The 7,360-nt window shown below is 41.5% G+C and overlaps 1 protein-coding gene across 5 annotated transcripts in view; it reads left to right on the forward strand.

The window, feature by feature from the left end:
- RMI2 (RecQ mediated genome instability 2) overlaps positions 1–7,360 on the forward strand; it is a 29,719-nt gene that overhangs the window by 10,668 nt on the left and 11,691 nt on the right. For 3 of the 5 annotated variants that reach the window (XR_001873852.1, XR_001873851.1, XR_001873853.1), the window contains exon 4: positions 7,093–7,197. The gene's annotated coding sequence lies outside the window, so the exon portion shown is untranslated. Of the gene's footprint in view, positions 1–7,092; positions 7,202–7,360 lie in introns of all 5 variants that reach the window. The other 2 variants (XR_001873854.1, XR_001873855.1) reach the window with 1 other exon arrangement.

Consider the following 7,360-nt stretch of genomic DNA (forward strand, 5'->3'; position numbering starts at 1 on the left):
ATATCAGATTTACATTTGCATATGCAACCTGAAATCTGCCCACTCACACATTTGTGCACCGAGTGACACAGGGGTGCTGGGGAAATGTGTGATCTTAACTCTCACAAAACTAGGACACAATTGGCAGAAAGGCAAGGAGGGTCCTGTCTCAATTTTAAGGGCTGGAATATGCAAACAATTACATTTTTTTTTACCATAGATTCCTATAGAGAATTCTGTATTTTACAAAGAAGAAACTTTACCAGCATTCCAGAATGTTTTTTTAATACAAACTTACTGTTGTTTTAATTAAGTTAATTGCCGGGAAGATAATGTGTTGAATGTGGGAGAACAGGACTCTCCCAGGCGCTGAATGTGGAGATCACTGCGTTGGGGCAGGATAGGCTGGCAGAACTGTGGTCCCCTCGCTTTTCTGGATCTTTGAGCTCCTGCCTTGCTTAAAACTAATGATGAGACACCAGAATTGTTCAAATTCTGAAGTGTTTTTGTGCTGCTGTAGCTGCCTGTGCTCACTGACAGCACGCTGGTTTCTAAACAGATGAGCTGCAAAGCCTGTGTGCAGGTCAGAATTTCTTCCATCTGAAGTGAATAGATAAAGAAACCTCATGAAAACAACGCTAAACATACGTGGCCTTTTGGAAAGTGTCTCTGTACAGATGCATCCACAACATCTAGAGTGATAAAATCACCTCCTGAGCTGAGTCGAATGGCATAGTTGAAGTAGAGCTGTAAATAAAAGTGGTAGGCGGTTTCCTGCTAAAACTCCCCTGCATGTCCAAGAACCCACTGTGACTCAGCCCTTGCAGTCACTGGGAACTCAGGGCAGACACCCTTTACTAGTTGGGTAGTTTTACTTCTCCTTTTGCACCATACCAAGAGGGGCTCCATTCATCCCTGGATGGACAATATGACCCATAATTTTTTGTTGTCTTAAGGTAATGATCTTACACTAGACCCAACATGACTGTTCAGACTTCTTGTCTGATTATCAATGACCTGCAAAATTATCTGTCTGCTTGGATCTTTCGTGTGCAAGTTCTTGGGACTTGCATTCACATACCTTAACGAGGCTCTTACCTGCATCTCTTCATGGCCTAAAAATCAAATTTTTATTGCTTTCATTTCATGTGCAAGAATGTGATTCTGTAATCCACCATTACAGGTGTTTACAATTATAATACTCAGGAATAACTTTTTTTTATTATTTATTTTGAAGAGTATGTGTGTTAATATGCTGAATGGGAGACAATTATATATTTGCATATGATACATTTTCCAATGTACTTACTGTTCCTTCACTGTTCCTTTAAAGAATTAGCACCTTTGGAAAGATGAACTGAGCTGGAAGAAGCTATGCCCTTGTTAAAATAACAGCAGTAGCAATGCCTAGTAGCTTTTAGGTCAGTAGCATCCAGAGTCTCACTTCCCCTAGAATATTTTATGTCTGAAGCTGTCAGATGTCATTTTAGTTCTCTGGGCTCAGAGTTTTAGAACATCCTTTGCCATTGAGATAATGCTCTTCCTGGTCCATTTTAAATTTGCACAGACAGTTGCCTTTCCACACGAAAAGTTCAGTACACACACAGTTTTAAACTTGGCATTGGCAATTAATAAAACAGATTTGGGAGATCTGCAGGTTTCCATGAGCTGATTTAGAACAGGCTGTTCTTTCTTTTTCTCTCTTATCCCATACAATATTTATTCTGCTGCTTCTTTCTTTTCTCTTTCGTTTCTAGCCTGTCTCCTCTCTTCCAGTTCACAGTCCTTTTCTCTGTTTTTTTTAAATTTATTGCACTCCCTCTATGCTAGTCCCAGCTAACTCCTTATTGGCTTCTTCCATAATACTGCTGGAAGTTTATCCCCATCTGACCTTCCTCTGTGTGAACAAATCCCAATGCCCTAGGTTTAAAATTTACTCCACTCTAGGTTTTTTCTGCTTTCCAGCCCAATGTTTTCTAATTGCCCCTTTAATTTCTGTTTAATATCTCTTTTAGTTTCAGGATGCTCTTGTCTTTTGCTTTCTTTCTGTCTGTTATATTAAGTATACTTCGGACAGGTTTTGGTTTTGGGTTTTTTTCTGAGAATTAAGTCTACTTTCTCCAGAGTTTTCAGTTTAGTGTCTGAAGGTTATCAGTGGTTCCTTGTTAGTGAACTTCCTTTCTGGGAAGTTCAGCCTCCTTGTATTCTGACTCAAGTCATTAATCGAAGTCGATTCTTTTTTTCTTGCAAATTCCCATAACTGCCCACCTTTCTTCTCTCTTCTCTTCCTCAATCCCCTCCAGTGCCCCCCACAGCAGGGCACTGCTTTCTGAAAGACACCCAGTTGCTTTTCCCCTTTTTGCTGCTCTTACAGAGGTGAATGGTGGAGGACTTGGTGTGTTTTGAAATCCTCCCATCTGAAAAGCAAGAGCCAGGGTTTTCACAAAGTGCACCCAAGGAGGGGATATCCAAGGAGCTGATGCCAGGAAGGAGCTCAGGTTGTTGTGGAGCCCAGAGGGAACTGAGGGGTAGGTGGCACTGGGGAGCTGGCACTGGGGAGCCAAAAGGCAGGGGCAGTGCTCAGAGTGCCCGAGGCTTATGAGAGGGCAGCTCTGCAGTGATTCCAAGCAGGCAGGAATCCAAGAGGGATTGTAGACCAGGATTGTTCTGGCAGGGAGGGGATGCTCTGGTGTGGATATTTTAATTTTGTGAGAAGAAAGGCAGCTCTATAGAGAAGAAAGTGTTTTAGGAATGGGTTTGGAGAAGTGGGGTAAGGGCTGTGGAGGACACCAGGTCCAAAGACTGGGAGAACTGATATCAACGGGTGGAAGTGTTGAAGATGTGGTATTAATGAGGGGACTCAAAGGCAGGAGGGCCTGGGGCTCACCATCTATCAGAGCAGGTGCCATTAAATGGGATCCTGATTTGGGGACTGAGGACACATCCCCCTTCCTCCCAATGAACTGCTGTAAACCCCTTTCTCATCTACCAGAAATACCAGAAATACCAGAAATAGTATGTCAGTATATACTACATCCACTTCCAAATAGAAGGTTTAACAGACAATCTGATATCCACACTAAATAATGATTTAGTGTGACCAGAACTCTCCTCTTCCTCCCCCCCACCACATACTCTTTTTCTTTCAGTATATTAGTACTTAAGGAAAATTATGGGGCTATGTGGGTGGTGACACTTGTACTCCACAAACATAGGGTGGGTGCTGAGATCCTGCCTTCTGAGAAGAACTCACCAGAGTGACCAGTGAGGGCAGTGAGTGGGCAGAGCCCACTGCTGCAGTGATGCACCTCAGCATCCTGCAAGGGGATTGCTGACTGTGGCTCTACCAGGACAGCCTGTGCCCACATCAGGGAGGGAAAGTGCTGCACCCTTACTGGTCATAGTGAGTCATTTGCACCTTCTGCTACATCTGGCATGAATTTCGTTTTGAGTTACTCTAGTGCATCATTATTTTCAATAGTTCCTTCACCAGAAGCTGGAGCCACAGAGGTGAAAATAATTACATTTACCAGAATCTGTCATTGAAATTGGCAGCTAGTTCTCATTAGAAACAAAACAATCTGGTTGTGAACAGCACTGAACAGTACTATTCAAGTGGTCACATGGGGAGTAAAATTATTCAACAGAAGTAATAAAGATAATATAATTGCCGGGTATTCAAGTACACCTGCCTGTACTTTTCCTCTGTGTGAGTTGAAATCAAACAAGGAAACAGTCCTTGGGGGACAAATCCAATTAACTGTGAAAAAGAGCAATTTACCAGAAGACTAGCCAGCCTGTTTTAATTTACAGAGAAATTTGTGTCACTCTTTTGTCTGTATGTAACACTGTGTGCAACATAATGCTAAGTGTTAGCTTTAAATGTGCTTCTGTACACCACCACCTTGGATCACATCCATGGTTTTGGCCTCACCCATACTGTGAGCCTGCCAGTGTCTCTTTTGGCCATCCAGATTTGTGTCAATTATTTAAAACTACAGTGGCCTCAAATAATTAGAAAACTATGCTGTAAATTCCTGGACTACTCACAGGACATGTGCTGCCTTCATATACACAGATTTGTTGAGGCTTGGAAAACTTTCCACCAGCACTTTACCTCAGTGTCTTCTCTGGGTTTTTGTTGTACACTTATTGAAGTAGTTTACAGGGACAGATTTAATAGGAACTTGGACTCAGCTTTTCAAAGGAATTAGGAGAAAAAACTATTTTACTTGCACAGTGTGCCTGTTAGATACAACTACAAGGGCTTTCTGTTATAATAGAAAAGCCACACTGAAAAACAAGAGAAACAAAGATAGCCAGAGCAACACTCAATTTGAATTGTGTCTGTTTATATTTGAATGCCTTGTTTGGAGGAAGTTCTGTTTTTACCTTTAACACTCTGCAAGTTCATACAAAAGTCAGTTTAATTTTAGTATTACTCAATTTCCAAAGAAATCATTTGGTTTTTTGTTTAGAAAACTTACTGCCAAGCCCCCTCTGCTGGAGGGAAAACTATGTTTTCATCCCTGCATGCTGAAGACATCTAGTGAAAGAATTCCAGCTTTTTACTGTGCAAGTAACTGCAAACTCAGAGTTCACAAGATCTTTACTATCTTTCTGTAATTATCTATCATTATCTGTCTTGTATAATATGTCTATGCAGGAAACAGTGAAAATCTGACTCCAAGAAGTACACATGCTTTTCCAAGGCAATTCAAACTGCAAAGACCTGCTTTGCTTGTCTCTCAAGTGTGACAAGAGAAGCTTGCTGGATGAACAACAATACTATGTGCTGGTTAAACCACATTCATCACTTGTGTATGACAAAGCCTTTTGCAAGGACCAGCTTTATATTTACAGATCAGGAAACAGGCCCAGCATGGATTTCAGTCCTGCTCTGGAACAGATTGCCTGGTGACCTTGCACTATTGGATTAGGTTAAAAGCCAAAAAAGAAATGTGTCATGACACTGAGCATTGTCCAACAAAACTGGAACTTCCTGAGATAAAGTGTTGGACCTGTTTAAGGTCCTCTGTGGTGCACTTTGAGTTTCTTTCAAAGGAGCTCCAAAGCAGCCAGTATTCCATGCAAGCAGCCAGTAAGGAACTACTGCCTATAGATATGTGTCTGAAGCTTTTCCCTCTGTTGAGCTTGCTCAAAAGTTGATCTTTGAAGATTGGCAGTCTTTTAAAAAGGGAGCAAACCAAGAGAGCATTGCTGGAGCAGCTGATTAGTACTTAGAAGATTCTTTAGTATGTGGAAAAGTGAGATTTGTGTCCCTGCTTGGCAAAAGGGCAGTCAAACTTCACTTTCTCCCTTACTGAAAGTTGTCTCAGCTACTAAGTAGCAGTCTCTTCTCATTGAGAGGGAATGAGGAGTATTTGTTAGCCAAGAGAGACTTGGAGCTTAACAGCTAGAGCACTCACCTATGAGTGGGAAACACTGGATTCTGGTGACTGCTCTAAGTGCTGGTACATACAGTACATTAAACAGTTCTTAGATAAGCTACATAAGTGGTATTTGAGGCTGAGACAAAATTCAGTGGCTCCCTCTCTCAATGCCCCAGTCTTCACGTTTAAGGGCAAGTCCCATTCTTTCTGCAGGTCAATGGCTCTTGAAGGCCTTTCTGTGAACTAAAGAAAGTTCACAGGAAGACCAGGGAGTGTTTCCTTCTACAGGCTTATGGTGTGAGGTCATAATTTCAAAATGAGCTTGACAAGCTTGTCCTTGAGTCCCTCTGTGCCAGAAAGGAGTATGAGCCTGAATTTCCCAAATTTAAGCCCAAAGTACCCACATTCCCACAAAAGATCTCACTGGCAAACTGTTGCATAAAATTGATGAGGTTTAAAAGATGATGGTACCCCTTTAAAGAAAGTGTTTCTAATGAACTCTCTGAAGGGATGAGAACTATTTCAAACCCCTATTATTTCATTCAGTTTGATAAAATACTGACAGTTGTTCCATGAAAATCAAACTGTAGCAACACTGAGGAAAGAAAAACCATGCTGAATTGGTGTTTTATGTTAAAAAATACCTTTAAAAAATATAATTGTATTTCAGATGAAAACATTAATTAAAGTTTCCTAGAATATACTGTAGTTACAGCATGTATCCTGGTGGGGTTAAATGAGTATTCAGTCCTAGCTGCAGTAGACAATAAATGTTAAATTTAACAACAGGTTTGGAGTAGAAAGAAGTTTAAATAGCCCTGAGTTCCAGGGAATTTAGAGAACCCAACCCATGTTTGGAAATTGATGCCCAACCTCTTTGCTCACAGGGCAGAGGGTTAAATAAAAGTTGTGTCAGTTCTTGTGTATGCAACATTTTGTGACTATGCTACAACTCCTGGCTGATGAAATGCAGCTGCATCACCTCCCAGGTATAAATCATCTGTTGCTTTATAATTGCAGTGCAATTAGGACTTCCCTTTCCTTTTGAATTAGAAGTTTATTGCAGGGTCTGTGCACAGTGAAGGAAGAAGAGAGGAAGGGGGGAAAAAAGGTAGCAGGAAGTACTCAGCCCCAAGCAGTGGGTGATGAGACAGCTCTGCAACAGGAGGAGGCATTTGGACATGCTTAGATAAACCTCAAGAGTTTCTAGCTCTGCAATCTAGACATCTCATTGCACCTTCACAGGACTCTTGTGCTCTTATGATCAGAGCTAGCTTGCTTCCAGAGGCCAAACTGTGGCCAACCAAGTTGTAGCACTTAATAAAAGCTGGAAAAGGAAGCAGAAGCTCCCTCCTGCCTCATGGGACAGAGGACTGGGGCTGACCCAGGATACAACCTGCCACTTTGCAGAGGCCTTTTCGTGCAGAGCCTGCTCATTTCTTACCACTGAAATGCACAGTTTTCCCATTTATACCGAGCTGCAACACAAAGACACAACTTTAGAGCTATTAAGTTGAAGCATTACATGTTCAGACATCTACAGGTAATATAAAAGTGTGAATGAAAACCAGTGAATTGAACATGGTAATGGAAACTTGTTCTTCAGTATGAACCTGCATGAGATACAGCTACTAGGAAAGATAAAAGCATTGCTCCTAAAGCATCTGTCTGTAACTGTGCTGATGAAACAACTAACAACAGTACACTCTTTTATACTCAGGTACCAGGACTTTAACTGAGCTTAATGCAAGACTACAGACATTGAGGACACTGTAAAACATGCAAACTGTTTGGAATTCCAGGACAGAAGTTTTCCCCACAGTTCGTGAGTAAGAATTTCATGGCACTGCTCCTTTTATGACTTACGTGTACTCTTTGTTATCAGTTTGTAACACTCCACAGCTGTGTGACGAAGATTGCAGAAGTACTGGTGGGGGGAGCTTTTCTGTTTCACATCTGGGAAATGCAGCCTTTAGAAGGAAATGCAT

This window comes from Lepidothrix coronata, unplaced genomic scaffold (assembly GCF_001604755.1).
Source record: "Lepidothrix coronata isolate B3197 unplaced genomic scaffold, Lepidothrix_coronata-1.0 Scaffold24, whole genome shotgun sequence".
NCBI classification, from domain to species: Eukaryota; Metazoa; Chordata; class Aves; order Passeriformes; family Pipridae; genus Lepidothrix; species Lepidothrix coronata.